General features: G+C 33.9%; 1 protein-coding gene across 1 annotated transcript in view; it reads right to left on the reverse strand.

Annotated features, from left to right (window-relative positions):
- Positions 1–14,106, reverse strand: part of abhd8a (abhydrolase domain containing 8a) — a 32,821-nt gene that overhangs the window by 11,289 nt on the left and 7,426 nt on the right. The window lies entirely within an intron of this gene.

A 14,106-nucleotide genomic window follows, 5' to 3' on the forward strand; every position in this document is an offset into this window, starting at 1 on the left:
ATTTTTTAATAGACTTTTGAAAATTAATTTTGATTAACCATGTTATTCTTCAGGAAGCTTTGTGAATCTAATTATTTCTGCTTTAATTTATTATTTTATTTATATTATTTATTTATTATTTATTTATTTTTGAATATTTATTTATGTATTTACATTTTAATTAAATGTTTATTTATTTTGTATATTATTTATTTGTTTATTAGACTTTTTGAAAATTCATTTTTAATTAATCTGTTTATTCTTCAGGAAGCTTTGTGAATCCAATTATTACTGCTTTGATTTATTAATTTTTTTATTTATATGATTTATTTATTATTTATTTTGTATATTTATTTTTTGTTTGTATTTTTATTTGTTTATTATTAAGTTATTTTTGTATATTTATTTAATTTTTATTTGTTTATTATTGTATATTTATTTATTTATTTGTTTACATTTTTTATTTATTTATTGTTTATTTATTTTTGTATATTTATTTAATTTTGAAGGATAATTTTTATTAATTATTTCATTCTTTAAGAATTTTTGTAAATTACAATTATTACTAATTTGATATATTCTAATTTATTATTTTATTTATATTATTTATTTATTTTTTATATATTTTTATTTATTATTTAAATTTGTATTTAATTATTTTTTATTTTTGTTTATTATTTATGTATATTCTATTATTTATTTTGTATCAGTCTTTGAAAATTTATTTTTTATTAATCCTTTTATCGAGCTTTGTGAATCCCATTATTACTGCTTTAATATATTATAATTTATTTATTATTTTATTTATATTATTTATTATTTAAATTTTGTTTGTTTATTTACATTTTTGTAAATATTTTATATTTGTTTATTTATTTATTTTATAATTATTTATTTACTAGACATTTAAAATGATTTTTTTATTAATAGTTTTATCCTTCAGAAATCTTTGTAAATTCCAATTGTTTTTATTATTTTATTACTTTATATTATTTATTTATTATTTATTCATGTATTTATTTATTTATTTTGGATATATTTACTTATTTATCTTTATTACATTTTTTATTTATTTATTTTTGTATATTATTTATTTAAATATTATTTATGTATATAATATTATTTATTTATTTATTAGACTTTTGAAAATGTTTCTTTATTAATAATTGTTTTCTTTAGTAACTGTTTCAGTTATAATTGCTTTGATATCTTCTAATATCACCAAGCCCTTGCACAGTGTTGTCAGTAAATATTTTCACATAGACAGACTGGTTGCTCTTTTGAGAAGCAAAATAAGTATTGATAGATCACAGACCAATGCATTACCGCAGACGTTCTCCATTAAAGCTTCTGCTTTTTAGTCTTTTCAGGATCAGGAGGAAAGCAGCCCAGGCTACTGTTCTGCTACTGAGGAACGTTTAGGTGAGTTCAGATCTTCCTAATGTCATTTCCAGCTCCCGTTACACTGATGTTGCAGTAATTTCATTATGGTGAATATTTTCCGAGCGGCCTCCAGCTTTGTGTGGAGCTGCACAAAAGAAGCGCTGCATTGCTGTTTTTACAGAGAAAAACACTGCAGAGACATCCAGACCACACACACACACACACACACACACACACACACACACACACACACACACTCATGTTTGTTTTTGTGAATTGTAGGGACATTACATAGGTTTCCATTGTTTTATACTGTATAAACTAGATTTTCTGTTGCCCTAACCCCACCCTCCCCCTAAACCCAACCCTTACAGGAAATTGGACAGTTCTACTTTCTGAAAAAACCTCATTCTGTGTGATTTATAAGCTTTTTAGAAATGGGGACATCAGCAATGTCATCATATTTCACCAAATTCTTGTAGTGATGTTTTATAAACAAATTTCAGGAGGAGCACGCGCAGAAGTTTCAGTATCAAATACGTCATTGACAATTATTCTATTATCCAATCAGTTCTTGACCAAACCCCTATATATACCAAAGCTGTCTTACCTGCAGCATCTTACGACTTTAGCATCCCTCCACCACCCCAACACCTCACCTCTTAAGCATTACAATCCCGGGGGGAGCGTTCTGGGGCCGGGCTAGATACTTCACTCGAATCCCTATTCCTCTCTGTTTCCTGATAAGAGGAATAACTCGAGTTTGGGTGTCTTCCCCGAGCTCAGAGCCCTCTCCCCAGACAGCATGCCAAATACGCTTTATTCTAAAACTATTGCAAGTGTGAACTCGTGAAATACCTGTCATTCCCATGTCAATAAACAGATTTATGCAGAGATTATGCAGATTTATACACACTCCCTCACACACACTCTTATCAGTATCTCCAGAAGAGGAAAGTTACTATTTTAATGATATTTTGCATACGGTTTTGTATGTTTTTAATACTTTATATTCGTTATATTTTAGTTTATAATTGTCTTGTTTTAATTTAGTTTTAGATGTTTTAGAATTGTTTAGAAGAGTTTTTGTTTTGTTTCTAGCCCTGATATCTACAAATCGAGACGCATTTTCTAGACAAGTATAAAATACTGATTTGTTTTCAGAAATAATAAGTCAAAATGAAGCAAGTTCTTCCTTAAAATGAGCAAAATAATCTGCCAGTGGAGGACGAAAATTTTAGCATCAAACTGCTATTATAATAATATTACTATTTCTTTTTTTAAGTTTTTGTCTTGTTTTTTAGTACAAATTCTGACATCAAGAAGCATTTTTGCATAAGTAAAAAGAAATACTGATTTGTTTTCAGAAATAAGAGTCAAAATGGAGCGAGCTTTTTCTTAGAATGAGCAAAAATCTGCCCAGAGAGTGGGGGAAGTTTTACCATCAAATTACTATTTTTAATAATAGTTTGGATCAAGTTTTCTATTCTTTTTATTTGTTATATTTCAGTTTTTAATTTCATTATTTAAGTTTCATTTAGTTTTTAGAACATACACAAATACACTTAGGAAATTAAAATGATAAATATTTCATTGTACAGAAATACACTGCAAAAAAACTGTATAAATTACCATCTATATGCTGATGACTCTCAAATCTACTTTCCTATTAAATCTAGGGATCAATCCTCCCTTCAGGCTTTGTTTAATTGTTTGGCTGATGTGAAATGTTGGTTAGCAAATAACTTTCTCCAGCTGAATGAAGACAAGTGTGAATTCATTGTTTTTGGCCAAAAAGGTTCGGATTCTAATGGCGATCTGACATTGCTTTCTGGAAAAATATATTCCTCTGTAAAAAGTCTTGGTGTCAGCTTTGACTCTGAGCTAAAATTTGATCGGCAAATTAATGCGGTTGTCAAAAATAGTTTTTTCTATTTTAGATATACTGCCAAGCTGAAGTCTGTCCTCTCTTTCAGTGATTTGGAGAAAGTTGTTCATGCTTTCATCTCTTCTCGACTGGACTATTGCGTATTGTATCTGGGTGTGAGTCAGGCCTCTCTCTCGCGACTGCAGCTGGACCAGAACGCAGCTGCCAGGCTCTTAACAGGCACAAAAAAACGAGAACACGTTACACCTGTACTGGTTTCCCTACACTGGCTGCCAATCCAGTTTAGAATTCAGTACAAAGTTCTGTTGTATGTCTTTAAATCCATCCATGGCCTGGCCCCTGAGTATATTTCTGAGCTAATTAATATACACCAACCCGTGAGATCTCTTCGCTCTAAGGACCATCTCTATCTGCAAGTGCCTCGATCACGCTTAAAATGTCGAGGTGATAGAGCTTTCTCAGTAGCAGCTCCAAGACTCTGGAACGATTCAAGCTGAAATAAGATTATAAATGATTTATTTGTTGTCTGTCATTCATTCATTCATATTCCTTCGCTTAGTCTCTTATTCATAAGAGGTCGCCACAGTGGAATGAACCGCCAACTTATCCAGCATATGTTTTATGCTGCAGATGCCCTTCCAGCCAAAACCCAGTACTGGGAAACACCCACACACCCCCGCATTCACACACATACGCATGCACTATAGTCAATTTACTTCATCCAGTTCACCTATAGTGCACGTGTTTGGACTGGAGGGACCGGAGCACCCGGAGGAAACCCACACCAACACGAGGAGAACATGCAAACTCCACACAGAAATGCCAACTGACCCAACCGGGACTCAAACTAGCAACCTTCTTGCTTTGAGGCGACAGTGCTAACCACTGAGCCACCCTGCAGCCCTCATGTCAGTAGTTACACAGGAACGTAACAGTGTTGCATGTTGGTTTTGTATCCCGCCAATGCCATCCAAACAGAAGATGATTCACATTGTGACCCAGACAAGGATCTATAAATAACCCAGGCTCTTCCAGAGAGCTCCTCTTGGGTACTAATGGAGAAAACCACCCGGATACAATGACACCTGCATACACATCAATGCATCCGAGCAGCTGCTTTCACGAGTGAATGCACTGAAAATAAAGACGTTCTTTTGACTTATTGTTTAATATAAATATGTAAACTATCATCGAATCAACATGCGTTTACTTAGGAAACAAAATAAGGATTTAATTTTCAATTCATCTTATTTTTTTACCACCCTAATAAATGTTTTTTTCTCATTTTAAGTATTTAATTTAAGTGAGTTAATGCATAAAATGAGAAAAACAACATCTATCAAGGTGTTAAAAAATAAATTCTTTCTTATTTTTCTTATTTTTTGTCTCATTTTAAGAAACAAAATAAGTATTTTAATGGATAAAATACGAAAAATAAATCGATTGTAAAAAATAAATGTTTTTCTTTGAATTATTTACATTTTTACCATCTTAATAGTTTCATTTCTCATTTTAAGAAACACAAGTTTTTAATATAAGTGAGTTCATCCATAAAATGAGAAAAATATTTTCCTTTGAATTAATTTAGATTTTTTTTACCAATTTTAATAGTTTCCTTTCTTATATTAAGAAACGAACGTTAATATGCATTACCTCACTTAAATTAAAAACTATTTTTGTTTCTTAATATAAAAATATAAGAAAAAGAGAAAACTAAATCTATCAGGGTGGTAAAAATAAATGTGTTTTTCCTTTAAAATAATTTAGATTTCTTTTTACCACCTTGGTAGATTTTTTTTGTCTCATTTTAAGAAACAAAATAAATATTTTAATGCATAAAATAAGAAAAAAAAATCGATCGTAAAAAATAATAATTTTTTTTTTTTTTTATTATTTACATTTTTACCACCTTAATAGTTTTATTTCTTATTTTAAGAAACACAAGTTTTTAATATAAGTGAGTTCATACATAAAATGAGAAAGAAATATTTTCCTTTGAATTAATTTAGATTTTTTTACCACTTTTAATAGTTTCCTTTCTTATATTAAGAAACAAAATAAGTATTTAATATAAGTGAGTTAATATGCATTGCCTCACTTATATTAAAAACTTATTTTGTTTCTAAATATAAGAAAAAAAGAGAAAACAAAATCTATCAGGGTGGTAAAAATAAATGTGTTTTTCCTTTAAAATAATTTAGATTTCTTTTTACCACCTTAATAGTTTCATTTCTCATATTAAGAACAAAATAAGTATTTAATATAAGTGAGTTAATATGCATTGCCTCACCTATATAAAATACTTATTTTGTTTCTTAATATAAAAATATAAGAAAAAAAAAGATAAAACAAAATCTATCAGGGTGGTAAAAAATAAATGTGTTTTTCCTTTTAAATAATTTAATTTCTTTTTACAACCTTAACAGTTTCATTTCTCATATTAAGAACAAAATAAGTGTTTAATGTAAGACAGTTAATGCTTAAAATGAGAAAACCTATCAAGTTGGTAAAAAATAAATGCATTTTTTCTTTAAATTAATTAGGATTTTTTTACCACCTTGGTAGATTTATTTAAAATAAAGTATTTAAAGTAAGTTGATGCATTAAACGAGAAAAGAAATCCTCAAGTTGGTAAAAAATAAATGTGATTTTTCCTTTGAATTAATTTGTCTTTTCTAACCTAACAGTTTTATTTCTCATACACAAAATAAGTATTTAATATAAGTGAGTTAATCCATAACATAAGAACATAAATCTATCAAGGTGATATAAAAATAAATGTGATTTTTCCTTTGAATTAATTTAGATTTTCCGTTTGCCACCTTTAATAGTTTAATTTCTCATATTAAGAAACAAAAGAAGTGTTTAATTTCAGTTATGGCTTAAAATAAGAAAAGAAAATCTATAAAGGTGGTAAAAAATAAATGTGGATTAATTTCTTTTGGATTAATTTAGATTTTTTACCACCTTGGTAGACCTTTCTTTTCACATTTCAAGAAAAATAAGTATTTAATGTAAAAATTGAGAAAATTTTAGTAAAATAAATTTTACTTAATTTTAAATTAATTTAAGTCAAATAAAATGAGAAGTTCAGTAAATTAATTTAAGCAATAATGTAAATATTTAACATATAAAGAATAATGATCTATCAGGGTGGTAAAGGAAAAATACATTTGTTTTTACCACCCAGATAGATGTTTTCTCTCAAAAGAAACAAAATAATATTTAATTAAAATGAGAAAAACAAATGTGTTTTTTCTTTGAATTAAGTGTCTTTTTCTGACTCTATTGGCAAATATTTGCTATTAATTTCCTCATAAAGTACAATCACTTAATATTAACAAATTAGTCCCAAAACACAACCAAATATTCCCACTCATTGTGTGCTTGTACTAAAAACAGGACAAATAATACAAACAAAATACAAGATGTTGAAGTGCTATTCATAAATGGCATTTCTGCTGTCAAATATTTCCATGCATTGAATACCTCCAGATTTTTCTGGGCCGGTTTGATTAAATATAGTGACACCGAAGGCTATTAGACATCAAAACAGACAGCAGCTCGGTGTGCGCAGGACTCACGCTGCTCAGATGACGCACACCGAGTAAATTATTACTGAGCTCCGTCTGCATGTGCCGTGACTCAAATCATAATCAGGTCAAAAACAAACAGTGAAATCTCTCATATCACAGCTGAAAATGATGCTGGGTTCAAATTAAGATGAATTATTGGAAATAATTGGCAAGTAGGAGTCAATTAGAAGGTATTTTCTTGTGTTTTTAACCTTATAAATACATGAAATGAAAAAATACTTTCTGCTTTTTAAATGTTTTAGCTAGAACTGTAATACAACCCCAAATCAGAAAAAGTTGGCACAATATGCGAACTGCAAATAATAAAAAAAGAAAGTAGTGATTTCCAAATTTAATTTGATTTGTATTTCATTGCAGACAATATGAACTGGTCAATTTGATTTAATTTGAAAATATACATCCTTTCCTTTCATTCAGACCTGCAACACATTTTTCGTGCTGGCAGCCTAAAGAAAGTCACATGCATTGCTCAGGTGTGAGATTTTCACAGACTTCAACAGAGTGTCAAAATCGTGATAGTTCTGTGAGTCTCGTCTATCAAATCTAAACTTTATTTTGTATTTTCTATTGGATTCAGGTCAGGTGATTGGCTGGGCCATTCTACTGCTTGATTTTCTTTCTCTGAAAGCATTTGAGAGTTTCCTTGGCTGTTTTGAATCATTGTCCTGCTGAAATGTCCACCCTGGTTTCATCTTCATCCTCCTGCTGAAGTAGATCTTGGACTGAAGCAGCTGATATTCATTTACACTGAGGAAGGGCAGAGGGTTGCTGAAGAACTACTGAGAGATTTCAGCTGCTGTCTGGGCTTTCACTGCCAAACTACACCTCCCTTTCTTCATCTGTTCAATACTTTTTCCCTGCTTCATTTCATTTTATTTTTACGCATAACTTCATTGGTAAACTAATTAGATTTGTTTTCTTTGCATATATGGATTTCTTTGGTTGTTATCAACATCCGGGGAAGATTTCAAGTCAACGGCACCTTTAGAAATATGTTTTCTGAGAAAAAAGGTGACGTGTTCAATACTTATTTCTCCCTCTGTATATGTATATTATTACCCTATAAGCCAGGGGTCACCAATCTCGGTCCTGGAAGGCCGGTGTTCCTGCAGAGTTTAGCTCCAACTTGCCTTAACACACCTGCCTGGATGTTTCAAGTACACCTAATAAGACCTTGATTAGCTTGTTCAGGTGTGTTTGATTAGAGTTGGAGCTAAAATCTGTAGGGCACCGGCCCTCCAGGAACAAGTTTGGTGACCCCTGCTATAAGCCTTTAAGGGTGCTTTCACATGTGTGTTTGGGTTAATTTGGTCCAGACCAAGGGCAACAAATGATACATTGTAGCATTTTTCTGCTGTTTTTGGGTCCTTTTCACACCACAATGATTGCTTTGGGTACGGAGACCAAGAAGGGACGTGATGGTGGGGAAAAAAATAGGTGGAAGAAAAAAAAACTGTGGGAGAAATAAAAACAGTGATAGGAAAACATATTTTTTTAAGTTTTTGCATTCCCTTGCAAAGTTTTTCCACAAACACTTCCTGTTCACTTCCTCCTATCATTAAGTCTTTTTCCATATTTCTGATATATTTTTGCTGATCTGGGATCTTCCTATCACTCAGTTTTTCTTTTCCCCCACACAGTTTGTTTTCTTCCACCATCATCATTTTTTTTTCCTCACCATCACGTCCCTTCCGGGTCTCCGTATTTGGGTCCGAACCAGTTGTAAACAATCAAAATGTAGTCATGTGACAGTCCACATCATTCATTGGCCAGATGTTATTGAACGTATTTCCTAAACTGCTTTTCGATTGGTCAGAATTAACGTGTGGGAAAATGCCAATGGAAATCCCGCAAGTAAACAAACCGGCAGACACAAAATGTCGCTTTTTACCATGGAGCTATGACTGCGCTGACTGATTGTATCCCTGCTCATAGTATACTATATAGTTTGTATACATCACTTTTAGACAATCTATAAATTTCGAGAATGAAGCGCGGCTGTGGCTGGAAAACAATGTTTTAATGCATTGCAAATGGCAAAAGTGCATCGCAAGCAAGCGGCAACCTCCCGCTCTCCCTCGTGAAGTTAATATGAAAGTAACCGAAACTGCAATTCATTGAGATTCCGCAAGTCCTGGCTCCATAATAGAGCAGATTTCTATTGAGCCCACTGTTAGAATGGCCAACTTTACAGCAGAAAAAAAGGTGTTTACAGCCTGGTACAAAGAACGATTTTGGTTCAGATAGCTATTATTACCCTTCATGACGACTGTGAGGGGGTGAATTTAAGTATTTTTTTATAACTCGTCTGTTTCATTTATAATAAGTTTATTAAGTCTGCATAATTAAGGGCGTGGCCACTTGAGTGACAGCTAGGTCTTGCTGGTCGCCTTCACGTCACCTCAGCTGATTCCGGCTGATTAGCTGCTGAACTCGGCATATTCATCGTATTTTTGTTTTGTTTTATGCGGCTTTACACAGTTGCTTTTTGGAATTATTTCCTACAATTATCAGATGATATGGCATGCTGTGCGCACTTAATTGTGTTCACAAACCATTCACAAGGCCTCCATTCCCTAGGTGAATGAGATTATATACTTAATACCATCTCTATAAATGTATTTTTTATTTATCATTTATAATTTTCTTTAGACCTGTAAAGCACTCTGACAGATTGATTAGCTATAGGCTATTGATGTGTCATATGAAGCGTTGTCATACTATGTTCTGCCTGCATTTCATCAATAGTCCTGCATTTACTAACACAGACTATATCTGAAGTGTTTGGAAGTAATTCGCGTTTTCCTCCTGTTGAAAAACATCATAAGAACAATGTTTAGTAACTCTGTGTTACAACAGTGTTTTTAAAAGTCTAAACACTTTATTGATATAGTGTACAACCAACCACATGTGGTCAGAACACAAACGAGTCGCAGGTAATGAAGTAATAAGCGTTTCTCCCAAAGAAAAGCATGTCTTGGCAAAATGCCAGCCGGCGTCTGTAGCTCTGCTCATGCTCGACTCTTTGCCCTTGTTTGGTATTCCGTGGTCGGTGCGATGACGTGCGAACAAACTGGCGACGGGTGACCACGCCTACTCGGAGCATCTTTTGCGTTTTTCAGTAGCCTATGGGTGACGTCACGAATACTACGTCCATATATTTTACAGTCTATAATCGCAACTCACTTTAGGAGGATGCGTGAACTAATTTAGCTAAATTCCGGAAATATTACCAGCAACCCATCAAGTAATGTTTTTCATCTCTATCTCTGTTTAAAATTGTTGATAAAGCGCTGTCAACAAATGTTTTCCCTCCACACCCCATAAGATGGGACAGTGCATCGGACTACGGCAGCTGGATTAGTCCAAAAAAGTACTTTTTGCGGTTGGTCTGTTTAACCTCTTAAGGCCCAGGGTGTTTTTTTACATGCATTTTTTTATTTCTCTTTGCTATTTGGGCTTATTAGAACCTAATTAGAATAAAAATCTAAGTATCATCTTTTGATACGATGTATTTTTAGAGAAAAGTGATGTCCATATATGTGGACTCGTGGTCTGAATTTACATAAAACACTTTTTCCTGAATTTTTTTAATGCATATTTAACATAGATTTTTTTGGGGGGGAACTTGCTTTGACTATCCGAGAGTAAAAACTATTTTTTTCCCTATTTTAGACAGTTAAAAATAGTGTTTGGGACATTTCATATGCTGCAAAACAGTTGCAGGATGACACTGTATGTCTGTAACAAAATATAAAACAGTCAAAGTATTTTAAATAGCCACTTAAGAGCTAAAATGTGCTGTCCTCGTATGTGGACACTCAAGCCATAGGAGGTTAAGTTCGGATTATGTTCTCACCACAAGCTAACCACTTCAGGGTTCATTTAAAAAAGCATACCGAGACCACCTCTTCAAGGAGGTCCACTTTTTTAGTGCGCACTCAAGTGCGATTGCTACATTCAGACCTGCACAAATGAATCGCACCAAGAGGGAAATGAACTCTTGTGCAATTCAACTAAAGTAAATAAGGCAGGTGTGTAAACACCCTAAATGTCACTTAAAACTGAATACTGGTATCTTAAAAAAATATCTAGTAAAATATTATGTGCTGTCATCATGGCAAAGATAAAAGAAATCTGTTATTAGGAGTTATTAAAACTATTATTTTTAGAAATGTGTTGAAAAAATCTTCTGCTAAACAGAAAATGGGGGGGGGATACAAAGGGGGGCTAATAATTCAGACTCCAGCTGTATATGCTGAGCACTGTACCATGCGAACATTAACATTAAGGAACTGAATCTTCAGTTATGTATCATCCAGCTGACGGTTATCTAAAGTCTGCAGTTTTCCTGAACAGCCACTCGTCAAAAACCCAGCAACATGTTTCTGGTGCCGTTTGCTAATATATTCAGCGTGATTAACTCTGTCTCGCTCTTCTGAACGTGTTTTTCTCATCCTTCACAGCTCTATCAGACAGCAGCTTGAACAGAGGAAGTGACACGTTTATGAGCTTCCTGTCCTGCAGCAAACACACGCAGCAGCATTATTCATCATCTTTAACTCGGTCTGTCCTCATAGTAGACCCTCACCTTCTCTGAGTCTCCTCCTAAAGCAGATGCATTATTCACATTCAGCCAGAGAAGGGTTTTAGTGCTGATTTATTATTAATCAAATTAAGGAGCTGCTGGAAAACATCTGGGACTTTCCTAGTCAACCCAGGCTCATTGGAGATATGTACACAGGGCTACATTTTAGAGAACCGACAAATACAGTTGAAGTCAGAATTATTAGCCCTCCTGAATTATTAGCTCCCCTGTATATTTTTCTCAATTTATGTTAAAGGGCACCTATGGTAAAAAATCTACTTTTCAAGCTGTTTAGACAGACATGTGTGCATGTATGGTGTATAGACCGTCATGTTGGGGTGATATAAGCACACCCAGTGCTTTTTTTCAATTTAACAATATAAAAAACAGTGGACCAATTGGAGCGGTTTTCAGATCGACCGCAACTTTATGTAGCAGTGCAGTCCCCCCGGCCACCAATATTGATTGACAGGCGCGTCATCATATCCTCAGTTTGTTGATTCACGTCTGCCATTTTCAGCGTGAGTCGAATATCACTAAAGGAACACGCTAGCTCTATTTTTAGTTACAAGGCTCATTGGGCTCAACACAAGAGCAACATAATCGCTCTAATCGGAATTATTGGTTGTATCTTTAGGTAGGTTTGCAAACATGTGTACTTCTCATTGAGTCTACCTTATACTTCAGCCGTTTCCAGAAGCTCCTTGTGATCTTAACTAGCATGCGTTTTAGAATTCTAAACATCGGTTTCTATCAGGGTACACTCAAGTCGACGGCTGGGCGCCGCGGACCGCTGCAGAAACCTATGTTTAGAATTCAAAAATGCGTGGCGCGACGATTCGGGACTCTTCATGTTTCTGCCGCGCCACAGAGAGTGTCTGGTGTGCCGTGTTGCGGCTTCGAGCGGCGCATCCGGTGCCTCAGTCAAAGTTAATTCAGTGTGCGTGGTTATTAGTTTACAAGCTCGGTACTTGAAACTAGCACACAGTTGACTGTAAAACTGTACAAAGACACAAATGATTTTGTACTCTCTGCTTGGTCTGTGTCAGAGTCGTACATGTACGACTGATTGCTGAACCTCTCACTCCTGCTCCTTCTCTCCGTCTGCCTGTCAGACTCTGTTGCAAACGCAGAGCGGGTGAGCTCATGGCCCCGCCACCTTGTTACGTTGGGCGGGAAGCCGAAACTAATTTACATGTGAAGCAACACACCCATAAATCAGCGAGCTGTGGACACGCCCCCAACATGACACTTTTTAACACATTATAATAAAAAAATCTGAATTGTGTTTTAAACTGAACCTAAACTGGCACACTCAGAAGAACCATAATATTAATATTAAATCATAAAAATGAGGTAAACTATGGGCCCTTTAAAGAAAGAGAAGATTTTTGTCAACACATTTCTAAACATAATAGTTTTAATAACTCATTTCTAATAACTGATTTATTTTATCTTTGCCATGATGACAGTAAATAATATTTGACTAGATGTTTTTCAAGACACTAGTATTCAGCTTAAAGTGACATATAAAGACGTTTAATTAGAAGTAAAAGTCAGGGTAATTGGGCAAGTCATTGTATAACGATGGTTTATTCTGTAGACAATCGAGAAAAAAAATACTGCTTAAAGGCGCTAATACTATTGACCTTAAAACTGTTTAAAAACTGCTTTTATTCTAGCCGAAATAAAACGAGTAAGACTTTCTCCAGAAGAAAAAAAATTATAGGAAATACTGTGAAAAATTCCTTGCTCTGTTAAACATCATTTGGGAAATATCTCATAAGATTTCTTCTATGTGAAGCTGCTTTGACACACATTGTAAAAGCGCTATCGAAATAAAGATGAATTGAATTAAAAAGAAAAAAAAAGTCACAGGAGGGCGAATAATAATGCACTGTATGTCACTTTTTGTGTTTACAGATCCACTAGAGGGCGCTGTGTACATTACTGACAATCTCAAATATGTTACTGGGACCTACAGTATGTGAACTTGGCACCCCATCAAAATAAATAAATCCCAAAATTTTGCCATTTGTTTGTGCTAATGTGTGCCACAAAATGGTTGCGGCTGGAAGGTCATGTGGAGGAATAGTTGGCGGTTCATTCTGCTGTGGCGACCCCTGATATAGGGACAAAGCCGAAGGAAAATGAATGAATGTTTGTCAGAGAAAGGACAGTTTTTCACAATGTCTCCCATTATGTTTTTCTTCTGGTGGAAGTCTTAAATCTTTGAGTTTGGCTTAGATATTTTTTTCGATAGTCTACAGAACAAAATCACTGTTGTCCAATGACTTGCTTAATTAACCTAACATGCCTAATTAACCTAATTAAGCCTTTAAATGACTCTTTAAGCTGAATTTGAGTGCTTAAATTGCACTTTAAGCTGTTTAAAGTGTTAATTGTGTGTGTCTTGGGTGTTATTAGCATAATTTGAAAACTTTCTTGCCATTGTAAAGCCCTTCTAGGATCCTCTAGGTGTTGCAGTTTTTTGCAGTAGAGAGACTCTGCAGTGGGGAAAGTGTCGACTTCAGCACCCACGCAGAAATCAATGCCGCAGGCTGATCCTGCCATGGTAAATATCTGGGTTTTTACGCTGAACTCAGAGTTCAGTTTTTAGAGGAGAACAGTCAAGAACTTCTGTCGGTCAAACCCTGGAACAAATCCCTCTA

This window comes from Danio aesculapii, chromosome 2 (assembly GCF_903798145.1).
Source record: "Danio aesculapii chromosome 2, fDanAes4.1, whole genome shotgun sequence".
NCBI classification, from domain to species: Eukaryota; Metazoa; Chordata; class Actinopteri; order Cypriniformes; family Danionidae; genus Danio; species Danio aesculapii.